The sequence below is a fragment of the Mobula birostris genome, chromosome 20 (genome assembly GCF_030028105.1).
Source record: "Mobula birostris isolate sMobBir1 chromosome 20, sMobBir1.hap1, whole genome shotgun sequence".
Classification (NCBI taxonomy): Eukaryota; Metazoa; Chordata; class Chondrichthyes; order Myliobatiformes; family Myliobatidae; genus Mobula; species Mobula birostris.
Genome location: NC_092389.1, coordinates 58,948,752 through 58,960,290, shown reverse-complemented (window position 1 = coordinate 58,960,290; position 11,539 = coordinate 58,948,752). Strand labels below are relative to the sequence as shown.

The following is an 11,539-nucleotide window of genomic DNA, read 5'->3' as shown; positions in this document are numbered from 1 at the left end:
AATGTTGAGACTGTGTCCAATAGTCTGGATATCCCCACCACATGAAACAACCTCTCCACATCCACCCTATCTAGTCCTTTCAACACTCGGTAGGTTTCAATGAGACTCCCCTTTCCTTTCTGAGATATGGGACCCAAAACGTTGACAAAACTCCAAGTACGGCCAAACCTGTGTCTTATAAAGGCTCAACTTTATCTCCTTGCTTAAATATTCTATTCCCCTTCAAAGAAAAGCCAGCATTTCATTTCCCTTCTTTATCACAGACTGAAAATGCGAAATAACCTTCTGGAACTCTTGCAGGAGAACTCCTAAGTCCCCTGGACCTGTGAATTTTCTGTCTATTTAAATAATACTGAGCAATATTATTCCTTGGACCAAAATGCATGATCAGATATTTCCCAACACTGTATTTAATCTGCCAACTTTTTTTAACCATTCCTCCAATTTGTCTGAGTCCTGCTGCAATCGCATTGCTTCCTCAGCACTATCTACCCCTGCACCTATCTTTACATCATCCACAAACTTTGCCACAAAGCCATCAATTACATTATATAAATCTTTGACAAACAATGTGGCAGTCCCAACACTGACCCCTGACGAACACCACTAGTCACTGGCAGCCAACCTGAAAAGGCCCTATTTATTCCAACTGGCTGCCTCCTGCCTGTCAGCCATTCCTCTGTCCATGCCAGTATCTTTCCTGTAATGCCATAGGATTTTATAGTGTTCAGCAGCCTCGTGTGTGGTACCTTATCAAAGGCCTTCTGAAAATCCAAGTAAATGATATCCACTGCCTCTCATTTGTCCACCCTCCTTTTCACTTCCTCAAAGACCTCTAAAGGTTTGTTAGGCACGGTTTTCTTTCACAGATATCATGCTGACATTGACTTATTTTATCATTAGTCTCCAAATACCTTGAAAACTCCTCCTCAAATAAAGAACTACAATACCATCCCAACCACTGCGGTTTGGCTAACTGGCTTATAATTTCATTCCGTTTGCCTTTCTCCCTTCTTAAATGTGCAATTTTCTATTTTCCAGTCCTCCAGGACCATGCCAGAATCAAGTGATTCTTGAAAGATCGTGACTAATGCATCCATTATCTCTTCAACATCCCTCAGGACTCTGGGATGTAGTCCATCTGGTCCAGATGACTCATCCACCTTAAGACCTTTGAGTTTGTCCAGCTCTTTTTCCTTTGTAATAGCAAAGTCACTCAATCCTACTGTGTCTTCCACAGTGAAAACTGTTGCAAAGTATTCATTAAGTTCCTCTGCCATTTCTTTGTGCCCCATTACGACCTCACCAGCATCATGTTCCAGCGGTCCAATATCTACTCTCGTCTCCCTTTCACTCCTTATTTAACTGAGGAAAAACTCTGAGTGTCCTGCTTTACATTATTGGCTAGATTGCCTCATATTTCATCTTTAACAATCTTATCGATTTTTAGTTGCCTTTTGTTGGATTTTCAAAGAATCCAATAATTGAGCAACCCACTCACTTTTGATATCTTATGTGCAATTTCTTCAGGTTTTACAAAGACATCAACTTCCCTTGTCAGCCACGGGTGCCTACCCCCGCCATTTGAGAACTTCTTCTATGTGCCAAACATACGCTAATACAAATTAAAGCAATGCATAGGGCCGATCTGTCTAAAGATAAATTAGCCCGTTTTTATTCCCATATAAACCCTATTTGTGATAGATGTCACTCTGAGGTGGCTTCCTTAACTCATATGTTTTGGTCCTGTCCTCTTTTCGAAAGATTCTGGAAAGATATTTTTGATATTATTTCAACAGTTTTGCGTTTTGATTTACACCCCCATCCTATTCCGGCAATTTTTGGTTTGCCAATGATAGAACATAGATTTTTATGCTCTTCACCCTGTCGGATGATCCCATTTGTCACTTTAATGGCCAGAAGATCCATTTTACTGAACTGGAAGGAGACCAATCCTCCTACCATATTTCAGTGGTTTTCCCAAACTATACCATGTTTAAATTTAGAAAAAAATCAGAAGTAATATTTTCCATCCTTCGGTTAAATTTGAAGAGACTTGGAAACCATTTATTGAAAATTTTCATATGATGTAACTTGACCTTTCCGAATCCTTCTTATTAACTTAAAATATATGAACAGAGGACCGCAGTTGACGACAGTACTGAACGTGTTCGATTTATGATATTGGTCTAGTCCTGTTTTGTTCCGTTTGCTTTTTTTGGGGTTTACTATTTAGTTTTTTTTTGTTTTTTGGGGGGTTTTCCTTTGTATTTTTTTCTTTTTATTTCTTTCTTCTCTATAATTAATTATATTAAGAGTTTGGAAGTCTATTATACCTGTATTATTCGAAATCTTTTTTGTACATGCTTATCAACAATAAGATTATTCCAATCTCTCTGTATCAATATTGTTATTCTGTTTATAATTTTGGAATATTAATAAAAAGTTTTATAAAGAAAGAAAGAAAGAACTTCTTCTGTGGGACGTGTCTATCCTGCACCTTGCAAACTATTCCCAGATGCTTCAGCCACCTCTGCTCACCGTCATCCCACCAGTATCCTCCTCCAATTCACCTGGGCAAGTTCCTCTCTCACGCCTCTGTAATTCCCTTTATTCCATTGTGAGACTGATACATGTGACTTAGGCTTCTCCCTATGAAATTGCAGTATGAATTCAATTATATTATGATCACCGTCACTGACGGGTTCCTTACTTTAAGCTCCTGAATAAGGTCAGGGTTATTGTACAACACTCAATGAAGAATGACCTTTCCCCAAGTCTGCCCAAGCACAAGCTGCTCTGAAAAGCCGTCTCGTAGGCATTCAACAAATTCCCTCTCTTGTGATCCGACTCCAACCTGATTTTCCCAATCCCCTTGCATATTGAAATCCCTCATTACAATTGTGACATTACCATTATTACATGCCTTTTCCCTCTAAATGCCGTGAATTAACTTAAAGTCACTCCCAGTATTTAATAAAGTTTTATCTGAAAACTATCTTCCCCACAAAGATTGTACTGAGACCACAATTGATTTTCAGCCTTATATGTTTCACACTGAAATAGTGTGTGTATAACTATTTCATAATGTCAAAATGTACATGACACAGAATGAAGTTTTCCTATTAGATACAAGGCATAATTAAGCATAGTGTGGGCAATTCTAAGTTGTGTCAATATAATTCCTTCCTATCTTGTTTTAAGGCCTTCTTCTATAAACCCAACAGGTTTATGTATTCTGTAAAGGCGTCTGTCCTTATATCCATTATCCTACAAGTCTTGCCATAAGCCACTAATTCTTAGCTTCTGATTTGCTAAGTGGGAAGGTCTAGATTCACAGCTGAACTTTAAACAGGTTTTTTTTTGCTGAACAGTCAGCCTGATCATTTCCCTCAACAGTGAGATGTGCAGGGTCCATAATGTGCAGACATATGAAACAAACTTTGTATATAAAATACCGTTTGACGAGTTTCTAACAGGAAATATGACCTACTGCTGGAGTGACCTATCTTAAGTCTTATCAAAACCGAAAAGGATTCTGAACAAATTACAACTTTGCCAGGACCAATTTCCTCCACCCACTGTAAAGCTAAAAGGATGACAATGAATTATGCTTCATATACTGATTAGTGGCTGGTAAGTCATTTCTTTATTATTACCTGCAATTCAGACACAAAGAAAGAAAACAGCCATACCAACATTCCCAATTAAATTTCATTTCGTTCATCTGTAAAAATCGTTACCGAATGAGAATAATTTTCATTAATATACCGAGGAACCAGCAGACTCTCAGGCAGAACATAATCCTATTGTGTTACCTAAAATCAACTGAAGTCATTGGAAAAAACAAGGTGGTGCTATAGAGAAAGCTACAGTGGGAGATGTTGTATTATCCAATACACCCATATTCCCAGCTTGATAAGAACCCAGCCACCCAAAACTAAAAACATTCTTCTTGTGATGTTCCCAACAGTCCTCTAGCACACCTTTAACATGATGATATTTCCTTACCCCTCAAATTAATCCAGTATGTTAACAGCAACTTCACCCTCTGTCACTGTGAGGGCAATTGTCCCATTTCAACCAGTAAAGCTGAAACAGGAGACGACCTTACTGCACCACAACAGAATCTTAAAGCCTGTGCTGGTATCACACCCAAACAGAATAAATTTGAAGATGAAGCTGATCCTTAAGCCACACAGCCAGAATCAAGAACAGATCGAATTAAACAAATATAAACAATCAACAAAGATTTTCATGTTGCACCCCAGAATACCCACACATATCAATCATTTCACTGATACAGTGCTTCCATGTCAGTTTATCATACATCCACATGCCTGGAAAACTTACGACTGACGATTCCTCAAGAGTTTAATCATGTAACTTCAAATCATGTGCAGGTCTATTAATCCAGTTTGCAAAACAAATAATGCGTTTTAGTGACTGAAAGCTTAAAATCTTCATCCATTTTCCCACTGTTTGAACTACTAATTGTCAATTCCATCCTAATTACAGTAAAATGTAAATACTACCTCTAATCTATAAAATTACATCACCTGCATATAGTGATTTACCCACCAGAGTACCTATCCCAGAAAATATAACTTTTATCATAATATTAAGTAATGAAGGGCTGCAAATGCTGCCTTGTGGGGTCCCATTCTCTGTCTCGTAGAAACACAAACATAACGTGCCCACCCATTCCTGCACAGTCCATCCAAATAAAAAACTCAGATAAATTATGCAATCTCCCCTCATTCTTAATTTCCAAAATTTAATCAAAAGTCCTTCCTTCCATAACATATCATATGCGTTTACAATATTAAAGAATGCTGCTATTACAACATCTTTATTTAACTGTGCTTTCCTAATATCATCTTCCAAATCTAAAACTGAATCTAATGTCATTATACCCTTCCAAAATCCACTCTGATATAATTCTATATCACCTCTCTTTTCCAAAATACAACTCAAGCACTCGATTACCATACATTCCAGCAGTTTACATAAATGAGACATTAACGATATTGGCCCAACACGAGAAGGATCAGACGGGGATCTCCCAGGTTTCAGAACAGGCACAACTGCTGCCATATTCCATGAGGCAGGAAGATGGCCTGATCTCCAAGCACAATTCAAACATTTAATATTTTCACGAGAGAGAATTACTATTAAATATATCACCCTTCCCTGGGGCACCTGACCTGCATTAATAGTAGACTGCTTAAATTCCTACAAAGAAAACTCTAACATTAATTATACTATCATTGCTACAGCTGACTTCCAGCACATCAGTGTACAGTATTCACTGAAAAACATGTCCCTACATTGTTTAACTTCTTCACTTAAATTGTTTTCATTATGAATGACAGTAAATGACCCAGCCAGTAACAAAACCTTCCCTGTTTCAGTAACAATCATTTTGCCTTCATTATTTAACACTGGAATAGTATGATCACTTCAAATTTCGCCATTTCCTTAACCACATTGTCAACATCTCCAAGTTTAATATCCCTTCCAATATTAACTGAATATGATTCCAGTAAATCACCGCCTTCCTCACCACGGCCTGTGCCCTTTTATTCTTAATAATGTTACACGGAGACTGATGCATCATCACATAATAACTTACATTTCTCCCAGTTTGCTTTACCAAATCCTCCCCGATATAGTGTAAATCCAAACTCAAGCTCGTAAAGATAGGACGGCTGACTGACGTTCACATTAATTAAACAAAGTGTGACTTTTCATTTGAACGACAGGCACGGTAGCCAATGACAGTAGGGTATAGAGGTGGGTCTGAGCTACGATAGGCTGGTGGAAGTCTGCCCCATGTTCAGCCCCTCCTCTTCCGCTTCGTCGCCGTGGCTGAGTTCAGCGAGCTGCTGCCGTTGGTAGTCGCCGGTCTCGGCGTCCACAGGGACGGGCGCGGTTCCCCTTTGCGCCTCGGTGTGTCTGTTTCGGCACAGAATATAATATTAATGGTAAGACTCTTGGCAGTGTGGAGGATCGGAGAGATGTTGGGGTCCGTGTCCCTACGACACTCAAAGCTGCTGCCCAGGTTGGCAGTGTTGTTGACAATGTGTCTGGCGTGATGGCCTTCATCTCCTACACAAAGTATTGTTTTATATGTTCATTTCTGATCGGTCCCTGCACGTAGAGGTTCAGTTACAAAAGTTGTTAGAATTTCAGCTGTAGATAAACACCTTCCACCTCGCAAATCATAAGCAAAGGGGTTGGTGGGATAAGAATTACAGCAAAACTGTTGGGATAATGGGCCTCAATGGAGACACCTTTACAGAATATAAAACTGTTAGGTTTATGGGGGAAGGGAATAAAACAAGAAGATCAGGAATTACATTTGACACGATTTAGAATTTGGCACACTATGCTTAATTATTCCTTCGTTCGTGTTGGAAAACATCATTCTGGGTCGTGTAGTTTTCATTTAAATCTTTCTTAAGTTATCGCAGTAACTTTAATTTAATGCACTGTACTGTGTTTTGTGACGTACAATCTATAGGACTTTTTGGGGGTAATTTAGGTTTCATTTGAAAAAGGAAGCAGTGAGGGTTTTATTTCCCAATTCCCTACACCACACTCCAGTCCAGTTAGTGGCCGGAATGCGGCGTTAATTTGTAGTGTCCAAACCCCGCCCTCGTACCTCACGTCAGCCAATCATTCTAGGGGAAGGCGGAGAGCAATGTGATTGACATTAGATTAGCCAACCAACATCCGATCAGAACCCCGCCACTTTGTTGCAACGTCGGGCTGTGAGTTCGGTGGGAGGGAATGGGAATAGATGGACAAATACACAGACCAATGTGCGGGCGGCATTCCGGAGTAGTTCTTTGACGGACACCTAAAGGATACAATGAGGTTATGAGTCTCTCGGACAGTGCTTTGCCCCTCCCCACACAATCACGTTCTGCAGGTCCCGGAGCTGCCGGTCGATGTGACAATCAGTCCGGGAATAACACCTGGCAGATCAGGCGGTGAATGTGAGGAGCTGGAGCCTGGACTGGAGACACCGCGGCCGCCTCTGGCGTGTGCTCAGGACGGGGCTTTATTAATGAACTGGAACACCGAGGTGACCCGATATTTCATCGCACTGATCCCCTGATACTGTCTGACAGATTGTGGATCAATTAATGAATTAATATTTAGACCATTTGTGGGAGTTACTTTGTCCCAACAAAGGTGTCTGATCAATTGAATATGCTTCCACTGTAAATCTGCCTTAGGACTCGTCACAGCTGCAAATCAGCAGCCACACCCACATGCACATTAGGTTGTCCCAGAGCAACAACCATTTCACACAATGGCTGTCTCCATTAAAACAAAGCTAAAAGAGGTCAAAGTTTATATTGCATTTATTATTAATGTCTGCACAAACGGAGAAACCTTGAGATTCGAAACACCTCCAAATCTACCATTTCCCCCAATTCAGTGAGCAGCCCTAATTCCGCCAACACACTCACTCTTCACATGTCTTCAAATTGGTGTGCACCCACGAATCTGTGCTCACCAGCAAAACCACATCCAACCCTCAAGTCAGTGTGCACCCCCAAAGCAACTGACACCCCAAAATCCCAGTGCACTCACACATTCGCTGGCATACCCTTAAAGCTGTACACTTCCGCAAAGCCGCATGCACCCACAAATCCGTAAACACCCCAAGATTCACCGACGAATTGGAAAGCATGTGGCCATTCCCAAATCGGTGCCTACTCAAAATCCGTGCTTACACCTACACATGAAACTATCGTAGAGCAGGAATCATTTCAGACACTTCACAAGACAGCTGCCTCCACCTTCAAAGTAGCAAGAACAAAGTTTAAATTGCAAACACACGTCCACATGCATATTCTCCGTGTTCGTTTTGACATCCCCTTAAATCTGTGCACCTCCGCGAACCCACCCTCACCCCGCGTCAGTTGGTGCCCTCAAATCCATCGACACCCCCACATTCACTGACAAACCCCTATGTCTGCATAAATTCCTGTGCACCCCAAAACATCCCTAAATCAGCGCAATCTTCAAATCTGTGCACCCCGAACCTGCCGACACCTCGACATGCACATTAGATTTTCTCAGAGCAAGGATCATTTCAACTAGTTCTCAAAATATCTGCCTGCAACTTAGAACAACAGAGGTCAAGGTTCAAGTTGATTTATTATTAAAATATGTATCAATGAAACAACCTTGAGATTCGAAACACATCCCAATCCAACGGAATTCCCAAATCTGCGCCGATCTTCAAATCTGTGTGCACTCCCAAATCTATGCACACCCGCAAACCCGCATGCAACCCCCAACTCAGTGTTCACCCCAAATCCATGCACACCCCCAAACCTGCCGACACCCACATCCACCAACATACCCTGATCTGTGCGCACCCCAAACCCGCTGTCTCCCCCACATGCACATTACATTATCCCTGAGCAAGAATCATTTCTAACAGTTCACTGCTACCCCCACCTTAAATCAAACAGCAAGAACAAAGTGCATTTGTTGTTAAAGTATTTGTAAAGGAAACAGCCTTGAGATTCATTACGCCCCGAAATCTATGGACTCCTGCAAAATCATACTTTGGCGCCTCACCCTGGCGTTGGTGTGACACTGGCCGAACATCAGCGAAGCACGGCGGAGATACGTTCTCTGGCAGGTCTAACCTAGCGGTGAAGGTGATGTTCCAACGGTATGGTACTAGACTGGATCTAGTAGTATGATCGCGGCTAGCTAAGTCAAGGAGGTAAGCATGTCTTTGCTACTTTGTAGGTTCTGCCTCTTCAGGCAAAGGCTGCACCCAACGAGGACGCCGGCACCAGGGCGTCTGATGGTGTCTGTGGCAGTGAATCCAAAAGGGTCAATGGTACAGTCACCCCGGTGACATGCGGAGGAACCAGAGTGCTGGTCAGCGGATGGCATCACTAGACCAGTTAGTTGTCACTGCGGGGCAGCTTCCTTATCCGCTCAGTCTGTTACGCTCCTGTGTACCACTGAGCATCAGATCTGGAATCCCAGAGACACTGCATGGTGGGACACGACACCGTCTGTCTGATTACCGTGCAAGGCGTCAGTCAACATCGAAATCGATGGACAGCTGAAGAAGAAATCCAAGGACTCCCCAAATCAGCCAATACACCCAAATGTGTGCGCAGTCCCAAATGCTCCCAAATCCCTGTGGACCCTTAAGTTCCCAAGGCAGTGTACACCCCCAAATTCACCGACACTCCCAAATCCCTGTGCACCCTCAAATGCCCAAAGCAGTGTGCACCCCCAAATTCACCGACACTCCCAAATCCCTGTGCATCCTCAAATGCCCAAAGCAGAGTTCACCCCCAAATTCACCGAGACTCCCAAATCCCTGTGCATCCTCAAATTCCCAAAGCAATGTGCAGCCCCGAATTCACCGACACTCCCAAATCCCTGTGCACCCTCAAATGCCCAAAGCAGTGTGCACCCCCAAATTCACCGAGACTCCCAAATCCCTGTGCATCCTCAAATTCCCAAAGCAATGTGCAGCCCCGAATTCACCGACACTCTCAAATCCCTGTGCACCCTCAAATGCCCAAAGCAGTGTGCACCCCCAACTTCACCGACACTCCAAAATCTGTGTGCGCCCCCATATTCACCAACATATACTGAAACTTTTGAACATCCGCAAATCAATATAAAGCCCCATTTCCATGTGCACCCCCAAACCCACTGACATCCCCACAAGCACAGTAGATTATCCCAGAGCAAGAATCATTTCAAACGGTTCACAAAATAGCTGCCTTCATGTTAAAAAGTTCAAAGTTCAAAATGCATTCATTATTTAAGTATCTATGCGTGCCTGCATCTGTGTGTTTATATGCGTCCTCGTGTGTGCCTGCGTGTGTTTGTGTCACTGGACAGCTAGCAGACAGCACTCGGTCTTTGTCGAGACAGCGTGGCTGCAGGAACACCTGACTAGTGTGGAAGAAACCCTTCAGGACACCAGAGCGATGTGCGTACACTGGTTCAGGGAGCTATAGAGCACTGCATTGTTTTTAAGGGAAACAGCAATATCATGGGTTTAATTCTGAATACGGTACGGGAGAGCTCAGACAGTCTCTAGTTAATACATTTGAGGAGGCTGAACACAGGAATGAGAGACTGAATCTATGAGGAGCGTTTGATGGCTCCAGGCCTGAACTCGGTGAGTTTAGAAAAATGAGGGAGACACCGGATTGAAACCTGTCGCATATTGAATGCACACTGAACAGAGTGGAGACCTGGGGAGGGAGATGTGAAAGTGTTTCTGTGTCCGTGTGTGTGTGTGTGTGTGTGTGTGTGTGTGTGTGTGTGTGTGTGTGTGTGTGTGTGTGTGTGTGTGTTGGTGTGTGTGTGTGTGTGTTTGTCTACCTGTTGTTATGTGGTCATCTGTATCTGCCGGCTGTCGGGCAGAAAGAGAGGAAGAGACAGTGAGGGAAAGAAGAAGCCAGTGAGTGGGTCGGTGGGTAGGAATGTGTGGAGCAAAGAGTGGGGAACTGGGGAAGAGAACGGATGAAGAGAGGAGGAGAGAGAGAGGTAGTGTGGAAGAGAGGAAAATAGGTGAGGGGAGAGGGGAAGAGAAAGGAGGAGGGAGTGGAAGAGGGACAGGAGATGGAGAGAACGAGACGGTGAGGGAATGAGGAAGAGGAGCTGGCGAGAGTGGGAACGGGTGAAAATGGGGACGGGGAGCGGGGAGAGTTTAAGGCAAAGAGGAGGAAAGAGAAATTTTTGGGAAACGGGTGAAGGGCAATGGGAATATGGAGGGAGCACGTATATGTGTGTACGTGTGTGTCTGTGTCTGTCTGTCTACCTACCCGTGTGTATGTGGGTGTCTGAATCTGTATGCCTTTCAATAACTTTAGAATCCCTGCCCCTTATCGCCTTACTATGACCATGGATGTCCAGTACCTATTCACTTCTATCCCCGATCGGAAGGCCATAAAGCACACCACTTTCTTCCTGACAACGGACCCAGCCAATTCCCCTTCATCCACTCTTTATCAGGAGTCAGAGAGCACTATAACAAACAAACAAACAAACCCCTTTGCCCATTGAGTCGGCACCGAATTGTTATTCTGCCGAGTCCCATAACCGCAACTGGACCATAGACCTCAATACCCTCCCGTCCATGTACTGATCCAAACTTCTCTGCAATGAAATCCATAACTTCCACTGACAGCTCTTCCCACACCCTCACCACCCTCTGAGTGAAGGGATTCCCACTCAGGTTCCTCTTAAATATTTCACCTTTCATCCTTAAACTGCGACCTCCAGTTCCCATCTCATCCAACCTCAGAGCATGTAGTTACCCTGTCAAAAACACTCATAATTTTGTATACCTCTTTGAAATCTCCCATAATTTTCCCGTACTTCAGAGAAAAGAGTCCTCACCTTTTCTTACAGATTGGGTCCTCGGGCATAACAGAACCCTTGGGCTTTAAAAAGTTGTGTATCCTACAATCAACCAGAGGCATTGATGGAAACCAGTTGGGGTTACCGAGAAGTCGACAGTGGA

General features: G+C 43.1%; 1 pseudogene; it reads left to right on the top strand.

The window, feature by feature from the left end:
- The window catches only part of LOC140185006 (uncharacterized), a 686,808-nt pseudogene that overhangs the window by 153,156 nt on the left and 522,113 nt on the right, over positions 1-11,539 (top strand).